We start from the raw sequence: 13,812 nt of genomic DNA, 5'->3' as shown, positions 1-13,812 counted from the left end.
GCCAAAAGAGCTAGAATCTGAAAACATTTGAGCAATGCATGAAACAAGGAAACTTCCTAAAACCAGCAAGCAGCAGCTGTTAGAATAATTCATGTGGTTGTTTCAGAGACGTGTCTTAATCGCTCTGGGTCTTTCTGGAAAAATGTCTAAAACCTCAAGCTGGAAAATCCTCAGAAATCTAGAAAATGTGGGTTCCCAACCAGCTCCCAGGGCTCTGGGTTCACACTGAGCCTCTTCTCGATAGCTCCAAGTGCTAGAAAGCTCTTTCTCAGGCTAAGACAAGTCTGTGTTCCTCGAACTTCCATCCATCTGCTGCTATTTCATTCATAGGAACAGAGCAGAACAAACTTTTCCAATGTATGGAGATGGTCCCTCGGATATTTCATTCTTTCAACTATTACTTGTCACATTTTCACCTAACACAAAGCACTACAGTTTGGAGAGGGGGACACATAAGGATGGATCAAATTCTACATCTGCCCCTGGAGCTGGCCAGTCAGATGGGGTCAGAGAGCCATGCTCTCTTCATTCATGAAGGTCCTGATGGTCACATGGGGCCTCCACACCTCACCCACTGCATCCTCGGCCATCATAGCTGACAATGACTGCCCAGGGCCAATACCCAGCTGTCCCAGAGCATCCTCCAGGACCTAGCTCACTACCCCTAAAACCAAAGACCCACAATCTGAGGGCCTATGTCACCCTCCAGTCCTCATTCAGCTGTCACTGCTACGACACCTCTCCTGCCCGCCCTTTCTCTGAGAGCCCCAGACGTCTGCATCATGACACCCTGCCCTGTTTCCCCCATGAGGCTCTAAGACCCCAGAGGGCAGGAATCTCCCTCACAACCAGACAACCCTGGGGCTCAGCACTGGTCAAGCAGGGAAGGCACTCCAACAGTTGTCAAACAGATGAACTGTCCTCAACCCTTGATATCCAGTTAATCCCCATCCAATCTTCCTGAAGTGTCTCTGGCACCTGTCCCTGCTTTTTATTCCATCAGGCAAATCCAAGGCCATATTAGCTCATGCCTGCCTTTTATCAATGGCCTTTCTTCTGCAATTCAAGTCGATATTGTCATGCTCAGAAACCTCTGAGGGCTCTCCTTATTTTGAGTGAAGTATAAACAGTCTCCTGTTTCAGAACATCAACAATAATCACAACAACCTGCGCTTTCGATCTTAGTTCCCGGTATGACTTTCCATAAATCCTGAGGTCCAGGAGGGTGAATGGCCAACTCCACCCCCTGCCCCCAACATTCCTCTAGTGCAGCATACAGAGGAACCCCTTCTCCACAGGAGCTGTGGATACCCTGAGACTGAGACAGCCAAGAAAAATCATCTCTCTTCTCAGAATAGTGGGTGGAGGGGGTAATCAGATGCCCCATCTTTTTCAGCTTCTGCCATGTAGTAAGAATTCGAAGTGTGGAAGACACTAGAGTAAGATGAGGCTATTCTCAGCCTAAGGAGCTGGTCAAGGGCAGGGGCCACTTACCCACAAGGACATCTGCACTCCTGTCACTCATCCCAGGCAACCAACTAAGAAGCTCTGCTTAGAGAATCCTACAGCCAGCAACACATTTCCTGCACTGGTCACTTCACTGTGTGGTGATGCAAAGCCCAGCTGCATTTCATTCCACAGGGTACCTGCCGGAGCAGCTTAAGCTCTAAAATGTCAACGGATTGACTTAAAAAATAAGTTTTAGGCCGGGCGCGGTGGCTCACGCCTGTAATCCCAGCACTTTGGGAGGCCGAGGCGGGCGGATCACAAGGTCAGGAGATCGAGACCATCCTGGCCAACATGGTGAAACCCTGTCTCTACTAAAAATACAAAAATTAGCCAGGCATGGTGGTGCATGCCTGTAATCCCAGCTACTTGGGAGGTTGAGGCAGGAGAATCGCTTGGACCCTGGAGACAAGGTTGCAGTGAGCCGAGATAGAGCCATTGCACTCTGGCCTGGGCAACAAGAGCGAAACTCCGCCTCAAAACAAGAAAAAAAGGGCCGGGCGCGGGGGCTCACGCTTGTAATCCCAGCACTTTGGGAGGCCGAGGCGGGCGGATCACGAGGTCAGGAGATCGAGACCACGGTGAAACCCCGTCTCTACTGAAAATACAAAAAATTAGCCAGGCGTGGTGGCGGGCGCCTGTAGTCCTAGCTACTCGGAGAGGCTAAGGCAGGAGAATGGCGTGAACCCGGGAGGCGGAGCTTGCAGTGAGCCGAGATTGCGCCACTGCACTTCAGCCTGGGCGACAGAGCAAGACTCCGTCTAAAAAAAAAAACAAAAAACAAGAAAATAGTTTTAAAAAAAAAACAACCAAGAGTAGTTCACTAACTCAGAAGACTGGCTAAACAGCTCAAAATTACTCCAATTTTTCCAAGCAATTTAAGTATCCTTTTCCCTAATGCAATAAACCAAGGCAACAGAGTAGAGAAGCTCCCTTCACCTTAAACTTCATAGAAGGTGGGTGCAAGATTCTGAGCTGCTCACTCGATGCTGAGCTCCTTCCCCAGGTAGCCACTGTCCACTTCTGCTGCCTTTTGCAATAGGGTCACCTGATTTCATCTCTGGAAAGTAAGAGGAATCCCCTCTGTATTTCCCAAGGAAGTGAGCAAGCCCGCCTGGTGCCAGCAACAGGAAAGGCCTTCAGTCCAGTCCTGAGCCAGGATCCTGGGGCCTTCTGGAACCTGCCACCACCCCCACCCCAAATCATCTCTCATCTGAACAAAACATGTTCAATTCCCTTAACCAGGTCTCATCCAGCATCCTTGGTAGTGTTAAGGCCCTTGCTCTCGCCTGGGACTAACACAGTCAACCACTGGAGCCCAGTGCAGGACCTGATATTTAGTTGGCTCCTCCCATTTCCATGTGCTCCTTTTTTGTATCTTTAAATGGTCACCCGCATATCACTTGAAGGATGTCTACAAATTAAGTGCAATTACATCTTATAATAGATGGGGACCTGTAATCCCAGTGCTTTAGGAGACTAAGGTGGGAGGATGGCTTAAGTCCAGGAGGTCGAGGCCTAGTGATTGTGATCACGAGCCTCTGCACTCTAGCCTGGATGACAGGGCAAGACCATGTCTCTTGGGAGAAAAAAAAAATACAGGGAAAAGTAGTTTTATGCTCTTAAAATGTAAAGTCAGCCTGGCGTGGTGGCTCACACCTGTAATCCCAACTTTGGGAGGCCAAAGCGGGTGGATCACAAGGTCAAGAGATCGAGACCATCCTGGCCAACATGGTGAAACCCTGTCTCTACCAAAAATACAAAAATTAGCTAGGCGTGGTGGTGTGTGCCTGCAGTCCCAGCTACTTGGGAGGCTGAGGCAGAAGAATTGCTTGAACCCAGGAGGCAGAAGTTGCAGTGAGCCAAGAACATGCCACTGCACTCCAGCCTGGTGACACAGTGAGACTGTGTCTCAAAAAAAAAAAAAAAAAAATTAGCCGGGCATGGTGGCGCACGCCTGTAATTGCAGCTACTTGGGAGGCTGGGGCAGGAGAATCACTTGAACCTGGGAAGCGGAGGTTACAGTGAGCCAAGATTGTGCCACTGCACTCCAGCCTGGGCAACGGAGTGAGACTCCATCTCCAAAAAAAAAAAAAATAAAAGGCCGGGTGTGGTGGCTCAAGTCTGTAATCCCAGCACTTTGGGAGGCCAAAGCGGGTAGATCACCTGAAGTTGCGAGTTCGAAACCAGCCTGACCAATATGGAAAAACCTTGTATCTACTAAAAATACAAAATTAGCCGGGTGTGGTGACACATGCCTGTAATCCCAGCTACTCGGGAAGCTGAGGCAGAAGAATCGTTTGAACCCAGGAGGCGGAGGTTGCAGTGAGCTGAGATCATGCCATTGCACTCTAGCCTGGGAAACAAGAGCAAAACTCCGTCTTAAAAAAAAAAAAAAAAAAAAAAAAAGTAAAGCCATCACCTACTCAACACTACTACATTTTTGGGGGTTTTTTTTGGGCGGGGGGGCGGGGGCGGGTCTCACTATGTTGTCCAGGCCAACTTCTGGCCTCAAGCAATCCTCCCACCTCAGCCTCCCAAAGAGCTAAGGTTACCTGAGCCACTGCACTTGGCCACTATAGTTTTTTTAAGGCAGCCCTGAGAAACCAGAGGCAGCCCTAAGTTCTCCCTCCCCATGTCCTGTCCCATCCTCACCCTACAGACACCCAAAATGACCTCAGGACTCAAAAAAAAAGGCAAGGCATGGTGGCTCACACCTGTAATCCTAGCACTTTGGGAGGCCAAGGTGGGCAAATCACTTGAGGCCAGGAGTTCAAGACCAGCTTGGCCAACATGGTAAAGCCCCACCTCTACAAAAAAAAAAATACAAAAATGAGCTGGGCGTGGTGGCATGCGCCTGTAATACCAGCTACTTGGGAGGATGAGGCACAAGAATTGCTTGAACCCTGATGCAGAGGTTGCAGTGAGCCGAGATCATGCCACTGCCCTCCAGACTGGACAATGGAGCAAGACTCTGTTTCAAAAAAAAAAAAAAAAAAGACAAGGCCCTGAGGAAGGAAGCTGACCAACGGACCTATATAAATAAAGTAAGAAGGAAGCTAAAACAAAATTCACCAAGCCACAAAGACATCAGTAAGAACAACAGAGATCAGAAAGTCTAATTCCAGGAGAAAACAGGGATATATCCTCATTGCTTCTGCAAATCAACTTTGGGCAGGCCACTCCTCCTCCGCTTGAGCCTCAGTTTCCTGTTTGTGCCCAGTGTTGGGTTCAGCAGAGCACAGTACACAGAAGAAAGTCCCAGGTAGAATCCTCAGTTTGTCTGCTACCCAACTACCAAAAATAGTTATATTTCTAATCCTATAACCTGACAGATACAAACTAACAATAAGACTGCAATTACATTTCAACCTAAACTCAGTATATGTTTTTTTTTTTTTTTTTTTGAGACGGAGTCTCGGTCTGTCGCCCAGGCTGGAGTTCAGTGGCGCAATCTCGGCTCACTGCAAGCTCTGCCTCCCGGGTTCACGCCATTCTCCTGCCTCAGCCTCTCCGAGTAGCTGGGACTACAGGCGCCCACCACCACAACCGGCTAATATTTTGTATTTTTAGTAGAGACGGGGTTTCACCGTGGTCTCAATCTCTTGACCTCGTGATCCGCCCACCTCAGCCTCCCAAAGTGCTGGGATTACAAGCGTGAGCCACCGCGCCCGGCCTAAACTCAGTATATGTTAATATACTTGCCCAAGAAAACTTCAAAAGCAGACCAGGCAACTCCTACCACCGACACCTGAGGCTCCCACCCCCTCCCCTGACTTCGGCATCAGGAAATGTTGCTTGTACAGTCGGAAAAGAGACAACAACAAAAAGACCCAACACTAAAAACTTGACCAAAAGTTTGGGGAAGGGAGGCAGGAGACAGATGACCCACATACAAACTACCGAGAAGGTCAGTTCATCAAACAAACGTCTTAATAAAAACATCAAACACGGCCGGGCACAGTGGTTTACACCTGTAATGCCAGTACTTTGGGAGGCCGAGGTGGGTGGATCATCTGAGGTCAGGAGTTCGAGACCAGCCTGACCAACATGACGAAACCCTGTCTCTATTAAAAATACAAAAATTAGCCAGGCATGATTGTGGGTGCCTGTAATCCTAACTACTCGGGAGGCTGAGGCAGGAGAATCGCTTGAACCTAGGAGGCGGAGGTTGCAGTGAGCCGAGATTGCACCACTGCACTCCAGCCTGGGCGACAGAGTGAGACTCCATCTCAAAAAAACAAAAACAAAAACACCAAACACACCAGCAAACTCTCCCTGGGTTAGAGTGGCTATAAGAGAATCCTAGGAAAGGAGCTGACTACAGAATCCTCTGAAAGAACCACCACTGAAGGGGGTGGGCATGAATCCTCGGCATATCCAGGGACACTAAATGAGACGACAGAAAACGAAGTTCAGGTGTTCCGTCAATGATACGCAAGTCCTGAGAACAGCACAGGTCTCATGAGTGACTGAACCAATTCAATCGATGCCTTCAAACCAAGAATTCAGTTCACTACTCTCCTACTTTCTCCAGCCACACTGAGCAACAAGGAAAAATGTTCCTCTGCGGATGTGAACGAAGGTGGCAGCAGCAGTTTTAAAAACTTGCTGGCAGAGTGAGCCTGTGCTAAACACACAAGAGAACTACAAATCTGCTGTCACTACCACCAAAATCCACCAACTTGAAACCCCAGCAACAAGAAGACAGATGCTCCTCAACTTATGATGGGTTTATTAGAATGCAGCTCCACTGGGAGTAGAAAATATCAAATGCATTTAGCACAGCCACTGGTCCCATTTTACAATTATTCGACTTAAAATTTCTCAACTTTACCATGGTACGAAAGGGATCCGCGTTCAGGAGAAACTGTTATAAATCAAAGGGAGCTCCTCGACTTACAATGGTGTTACCTCTGATAAACCCAACATAAAGTTGAAAAATTTTAAGTCAATCCATCGTAAATTGGAGGCCTACTTTACTGGCCTAAAACCTGCCCACCTCCAAGGTCAGGGCAAGCAGCGGTCTCTAAGGTAAGAATGTGTTGAGTATAGATTCACAGCCACTGACTCAAAGGTTAATTGCACAGAATGGCTGTGACTAGAGAAAATGTTAAGTTGGTATTATTTGTAGAGTTACGGCCACAGGGTTTTTCACATCCCTTCCAGATAATCTGATCAGACCTTTTTTTTATGCCCATCCCCCCCCCCGCCCCACCCCCGCAGACAGAGTCTCACTCTGTTGCCCAGGCTGGAGTGCAATGGCATGATCTCCTCTCACTGCAGCTTCAACCTCCCGGGCTCAGGCGATCCTCCCACCTCAGCCTCGTGAGTAGCAGGGCCTAACAGATGCGTGCCACCACACCTGGCTAATTTTTTTTTTTTTTTAAGAGATGGGGGATTAGCCAGGCGCAGTGGCTCACGCCTGTAATCCCAGCACTTTGGGAGGCTAAGGCAGGTGGATCACAAGGTCAAGAAATCGAGACCATCCTGGCCAATATGGTGAAACCCCATCTCTACTAAATATACAAAAAATCAGCCGGGCATGGTAGCAGGCGCCTGTAGTCCTAGCTACTCGGGAGGCTGAGGCAGGAGAATGGCATGAACCTGGGAGGCGGAGCTTGCAGCGAGCTGAGATCGCGTCACTGCACTACAGCCTGGGCGACAGAGCGACAGTCCGTCTCAACAAAAAAATAAATAAATAAATAAATAAATTTAAAAAAAAGAGAGAAAAAAAAGCGGCCTGAGACAGCCCACCAAAAAAAAAAAAAAGAGAGAGATGGGGGATTGTTATGTTGCCCAGGCTGGTCTCGAACTACTGGGCTCAAGTAATCAGCCTGCCTTAGGCTCCCAAAGTGCTAGGATTACAGACGTGAGCCGCCGTGCCCGGCTTTGACCTGACTCTTAGGCCTCCAAATTGTTAGCTTGCAGTGGGATTCTGTTATAAAGAAAACCAAGCTCCTCAATCTGAGTGTTACATTATATGTGATAACTGAGATGTGAGGTGTTCAAGAATCACTGTGTAGTTGACATCTGGGGGGAGAAAGCTTTTTGGCTCTGAGGTAAATGGAGAGGCAAAGGCTGGAATACCCTTGACTGCTTGTAGACACTTTCCACTTGTCCTCACAGCATCCTGTTAGGTCAAAGATGCTGTCTCCGCCAACAGAAAAGAAAGCTGAGGCCAGGTGACCAGGTGACCCACCCAACGCTGAAGAGTGGTAAACTGCATGCTGTCAGGGACAAAGCCAGGTCTGTCCAACTCCAAGCTGGCTGGAAAGCTGTCAGTCTGGAAGGCATGTCCAGGAGGATGAGATTCACCCTAGCGCTCCCAGACGCCACTGCAAGTACCATCAAACCACCTACTTCCAGCCTCCACCCAGAGTCCACTCAATGACAGGGACCCCTCTCAGTTCTCCAAGGAAGGCTCCGATGACAGATCTGCCTGGCAAACGGCTTCCCATCTCACAGATGGAAGTCAGGATGCTGGCTTCCGCAAGCCCTGGGCCAGGAAAGAGGCTGCCTCCTGGCTTGGGGCACAACCAACCCAGGCATTCAGTATCGTCAAGAAGGCCCCAAGGTAGTGGAAAAAAATAGACAAAGTCTGAAATCAGAAAGGCTGGAGTAGGTCCCAGCCACAGAATAATGAGCAAGGTGACTATGGCAAGTATCACCCCCTGTGGGGAACTTTGCCTTCTTCTCAGGAACATGGAGAGAGGGGAATAGGCTGGGGCACAAAGCTGAGGCATACACCCCAGTGTGGCTCCAAAGGGGGCATGCAGACAGTGACAGTTTACCATGAGCGTGGTGTCGTACCCCACAGAAGAGATGGGGCAGTTGTTAATGCTTGTGAACTCTGGCTCATCTGTTACAGTCATAACAGTACTCACTGAACTCCAATGTGTGGAACACAGGCACTGGGGTCGATCATTTGCACTTGCTATCTCACTCCCAACACAACCTTCCATGGGAGATAGTAAGTACCCCCTTGACAGAAATGGGAAACAGGGGTGAAATTCAACAACGTCCTTCGCTAGGAAGTGGCCAGGCAGAGCTCACATCAGGCTGTCTGAGGCAAAGCCAGGGCTGTCCTGGATGCCACTAGAGACAGGCTGCTCAGCAATAAGCACATGGCCACACTTGGCAAAAAGCAGGTGCCCCCTAGACTCAAAGTGGCCTCCTTGGCACAGGAGGAGCTGCTGTGCCACCATAATGCAGCAGTATTTTTAAAGTGTGCGCTCGAAGGCACCACCTTATTTAGGCTACGTATCAAGGTTCAAACCAGAATATCTAACCGGCAAGGCAGGCCAGGCAGCGCCAGGTCCTGAGACGGAACTGCAGGAGGAATAGCTGAGGGATTCTTCAACAAATCTTTCAAACAAGTGGAATTTCTCCCCAATCCTGTACCACATGGCCACACCCCTCCCCACAGGCATAGCTACTATCTTTGAGGCCAAGTAGCAGGAAAGCCCTGAAGCCTCGACCACTCCACCCACCACCCTCCATCCCCCACCCCCTGCCCCAAAAACTACCACTTTTGACTTGCTGGGAGCCCCCCTTTAGAGTACTGCTCATCTCCTGCCAGCAAATCCTATCTCAGAAGCTAGCCTCCAGCATCCTCAGAAATTGCAGGTCTTCAGCCCTTCCATATAAGGAACCCTAAAATCAGGAATCAGACAGAAAGGCAAGTTCCCTGACAAACTCACCTGTGAAGGTGCCTCTGGAGGCTCAGGAGAGACAAAGGGGGTACAGCGTACAGAGGAGCTGCAAGGGGCCCTGGCAACTGTGCAAACCGGTGCAAACGTGTGACATTCTCACCTACGGCCCCTCTCTCCCACACCTAGAGGGTTTCGTGGATTCCCAATCACTTCCTGAGGCTACCTGAAGGTATTCTATTAGAGTAAATTCCTTTGTCTTCTAAAAGACTAACCTACATTTCCATCAGACAAAAAGAGGTCACAAATATAGTCTGGAAAGCACAAGGTGGGGGAGGGGCAAGAAGCCAAAGGTCTGACAATCTCTTGACAAAAAAGTCCCAGATCCTGTTTGCGGGGATGCTGGGGAACCCATGCTCGAGCGGGATCTGTCCCCAGTGGTATCTTTGTTTCTGACAGTACGGGTCTCACTACTTCCACCTCGCTGCAACCACCAACCACTTCAAGATCCGTCTTTTTAAATCTCAACCTTCTTAATACACTGCCTTCCTAATTCCATTCAAAGACATACCTTTGCACAGTTAGCACTTAAGTCCTGTTAACCTGAAAGACCTACAGTCTGAGGCCAGACTGTGGAAAGTCACCTCCCGAAGCAGCTCAGATAACTCAAAAGCATCCATTCTAACAAACAACCACACTTAGCAGGCAGCATAGTTCTGTAAGCCTCAAAATATGACACTGCCAACTTGTTCTTCTGGTTCTGCCACACTTCCCAACCAGACAAGGGTTAGGAGGAAATCCCAGGGATGCTCTATTACCCCAGGACAGCTGCTCGAGAAGACTTCACCCACTCACCTATTTCATAATCTTCCTAGTTTTCTACAACCAGCATAAATTAACTCAATTATGGGGGGGAAAGGTCTAGAGAAAATAGCCCTGCCTGTTCCATTTGATGGCACAGAAACACACCGAGTCCAAGCAGGTAGTTCTCCAGACAAGCATCGGAGCTGCCCAGGCTTTTGAGGTGTCAGTACATGCTAATGATGGTGCTTAACTAAATTCAGTGGTAAGGGCCATTACATTTTTGTCTCTGTTGGGAATTGACATATCCAAGACTCTGCTGGTCATTCTTAATTTTCTCCCAAGAGAACAAACACCAAAAAAAAAAAAAAAGCCAACATTTAAAGAATGGCTTTACAACTTTCCCAGCCACATTCTTCAGAGGCATCCTTTAGTCATCTGCTAAGACCCAAAGAGGTCCTGGCTGTGAGCCTCACTGCACCAGCCCTTGCCTTATCCCCTTCAAGAGGGTTCCCCTACATGTTCTCTGATCCCAGTAGGAGAAAGGCCCTTTCGGGCTCACCAGGTCACAGTGTCCTTCTCTTCTTGATCCCTGTAAGTTTCCCCATGTTTATGAGATTAATTACGACTCCTGGCCCACTAATCTCACTATAAACTCTACTGAGGAGGGATTCCTAGCAGTGTCAAAGGCACAGTATGCACTCTGATATTTGTTGAATGTATCAATCTAGAAATCACTACTTGCAATGCCAGAAATTCAGAAAATAAATGATGCAAAACAAGTCAGAGGAGATACTGAAGAGTTGAAAATTAAAGTATTTAAAACATGTTTCCTCATTAAAAACATACACATGCAAAATACAGAGACACTAAAAAGTTTTCTAAAAAAGAAAAACTATTGCTAATCCTAATGTAGAGACCTTTATTGACATTCTGGTACAAATCTTTCCAGGATTTTTTCCTTCTGAAAGTAGCATTATATTTTTCCCTCACTATCAAAATGTAAGATTATAGGATTTGCCAAATGATACTGCATTAATAGAGATGACTTGACATTTTAAAAAATGATGTCATCTGAGTGGAAATAACAATGCATCCGCCAGGCGTGGTGGCTGACGCCTGTAATCCCAGCACTTTGGAAGGCTGAGGTGGGCAGATCACGAGGTCAGGAGTTCGAGACCAGCCTGGCCAGCATGGTGAAACCCCGTCTCTACTAAAAATACAAAACTTAGCCGGGCATGGTGGCACACACCTGTAGTCCCAACTACTCGGGAGGCTGAGGCAGGAGAATTGCTTGAACCCGAGAGGCGGAAGTTGCAGTGAACCTAGATGGTGCCACTCCAGACTGGGTGACAAATCGAGACTCCGTCTCAAACAAACAAACAAACAAAACACACTGCATCCAAATTTTCCCATTCTCTATAGCCCTTTCAAGATGAGAAGCAATCTTCATAAAAACCAGCTTCGGAATTTTATGAGACAAATAAGAAATGAAAGATGAAGGAGGGGAGGGAATAAGTGAAGACAGAGGATACAGAAAATCCCTTGCAAATTTCCCACATTCTATAAACTGTTTCCTCTAGAAAAGGACCAACTTTTCTGAGTCCGAAGCTGAAGAAGCGAATGCAAAGTAGCAACTAACTCTGTGGTTCAGTTCCTTAAAATCCAGCTGGTAACGCTGCTCCACTAGAACAAAGCAGGGCTAGCATGGTGTCCCCATGTCACCAGATTATCCCCTACGTCTGCAAACAGAGGTGCCCTGCCTGGAGCCTGGACAAGAAAATGGCCTTGTGTTTTAGAAGCGCCAGGGAAATGTTCACTAGGGTTCGCAAACTGCAGCATTTGTGGGCTCTAGAGCACCAAGTACGGGCTGCCTGGCTCTGCCTCTCTACTAAGAGGCCTTGAGCAAGCCGCCTGGCCTCCAGGAGCCCCAATTTCCTCACCTGTAAAGCGCAGATAATACTCCCCTTCTCCCCACGGGATTGTTATGGGCACTGAATATGTCTGTGCAGGGGAGCTTAGCACACCGGAGGCACTCAAACCCGAGGGCTAGTATGAGCTATCAGCCCTCCACAGTTCGTGGTCAAGTCTGACAAACTACTGCTTAGCATATGTTAACAAACTGGTGCCAGCAAACATTATTTCATGTAATCTAGTTTAAAAGAAAACTTGTAACGACTACCAGAAGAGTAAGTCAGTCAACAGGACTACAGTCCAAGACTGAGGCACCCGCACAGAGGGCTGTCTCTCAGTTTCTGTGCTGCCACAGCCAGGAGGTGTCACTGTGTGAATGGGCACACAGAACCAGAGATGTAACCAGCACTATGTACTCCAAGAAAACTGAAAGAACTAAACCGGTAGGAAGAGAGAAAATTAAAGGCTCAAGTGACTCACTCGGACTTTGATCTAAAGAATCCAAAGCTCTTAAGATAAGGATGAACTACACATCTAAAGACGTTAAGTCAAACCTACAAAATTTTGCCCTGTGCAAAATTCTCAGGACAGAAACACGCACCTAAGGGTTGTCATTCACTTCCTAAGGGAGGGGTCACCATTCATTTCTGGGTCCCAGTGTACGCACAATCCAAGTGTCCGTCAGGCTCTCAGCCTGGGCCCTGCCCATAAGCCTTTCCTTGTTGAAGTGATCAATTCCGATTCTTGGCAATAATCCCTTTAAAAGGCCAGATGCTGCTGTCTAGTCACTGATGCCGACCCACTCCAGGTGGGAAAAAAGAAATCAATGCAGCCACCGCCTAGATGCTAAGGCAAATTTAAAGTGTCGGGCCTTGAGAAAGGCCAGAGATCAGAGAGGGGGAAGGGTCCCGCGGCTCCCGGGGGTCAGGCAAGAAGGGCGCGAGCTGGGGGAGGGCCGGCCCTCCAGGCATGGGCGCGCGGGGACTCTTATTCTGACACGGGATCCGCCGCCGCCGCCGCCGCCGCGGGGTTCAGCGTTGCTGCCCAACCCGCCCGGGACCCCCGCCCCTGAGCGGGACCCCCGCCCCGCGCGCCCACGTGCCGTCTTCCCGCCGCCTCCACCCGTCCCGACCGCTCGGAAGAGACGCCTCGCGGCCCAGCCCTTCCCCCGACCCCGCAGGAAGCGCAGGACGGAAGCGGGGCGACGCCGCGACTTTCCGGGACCCCAGCCCCGCCCGGCCCCCACGTGCCCCGGCCGCCTTGGGGCGAGGAACTTTCCAGGGCAGCGCAAGAAGACGCTCCCAGAATACAAGGAGTAGAACTCGCTCGCTCTCACTTTTCCACGCTCATGCAGGGGTCCCTCACAGCCCCCCGAGGCCCCGACCCTGCGCGGCCCGCGCAGCTCCAGTCTCAGCCGAGCGTCCCCGGCCCCCGCCCCCCGCCAAGTTTGGTCCAGAACTTACCGGGCCGCGGGTCGGCCGGGCCCTAGGGCAGCGCGCAGGTTAGGGGGGCTGCGGGTCCGGGGTCGCCCGCGGGGCCGGGCGGCGGAGGGGCCGGGGGCGCCGGGCCGCGCGCGCTCGTTCCGCCTGTGGGGCCGCCCGGGCCCGCGGCGCTCGCTCCGCCGGTCCGCCCGCCCGCCCGCGCCGCCGGCCAGATAATGCGCCCCTCGGCCGCACACATGGAGCCCGGCGCCGGCGTCACCGCCCGGGACATGCGCACCAGGTCAGCGCGCCCGGCCCGCGGCCCCCAAAACACCGGGGAGCTCTTAAAGGCGACGCCGCCCGCCCGCGCCCGGCTGGGCGGGGCGCGGCGACCGAGGGGCGGGGCCTGATGAGAAGGGAGGAGCTCGTGGGCGTGGCTCCGGGCGTAGAAGGCGGGCCCTGAGTTGAGGGGGCGGGGCCGGCCGGTACCGCCCCGGAAGCACCGCCCCTCTCCGGCG

General features: G+C 50.4%; 1 protein-coding gene across 14 annotated transcripts in view; it reads right to left on the bottom strand.

The window, feature by feature from the left end:
- The window catches only part of GATAD2A (GATA zinc finger domain containing 2A), a 128,372-nt gene that overhangs the window by 93,243 nt on the left and 21,317 nt on the right, over window positions 1-13,812 (bottom strand). For 3 of the 14 annotated variants that reach the window (XM_055235489.2, XM_055235495.2, XM_055235492.2), the window contains exon 1: window positions 13,337-13,680. The exons of 10 other annotated variants lie outside the window; for them this stretch is intronic. The gene's annotated coding sequence lies outside the window, so the exon portion shown is untranslated. Of the gene's footprint in view, window positions 1-13,336; window positions 13,681-13,812 lie in introns of those variants that run through there. One more of the 14 variants, XM_063616333.1, reaches the window with a different exon arrangement.

This window comes from Symphalangus syndactylus, chromosome 13 (assembly GCF_028878055.3).
Source record: "Symphalangus syndactylus isolate Jambi chromosome 13, NHGRI_mSymSyn1-v2.1_pri, whole genome shotgun sequence".
In the NCBI taxonomy this organism is placed as follows: Eukaryota; Metazoa; Chordata; class Mammalia; order Primates; family Hylobatidae; genus Symphalangus; species Symphalangus syndactylus.
This window is presented reverse-complemented; position numbering and strand designations above follow the sequence as displayed.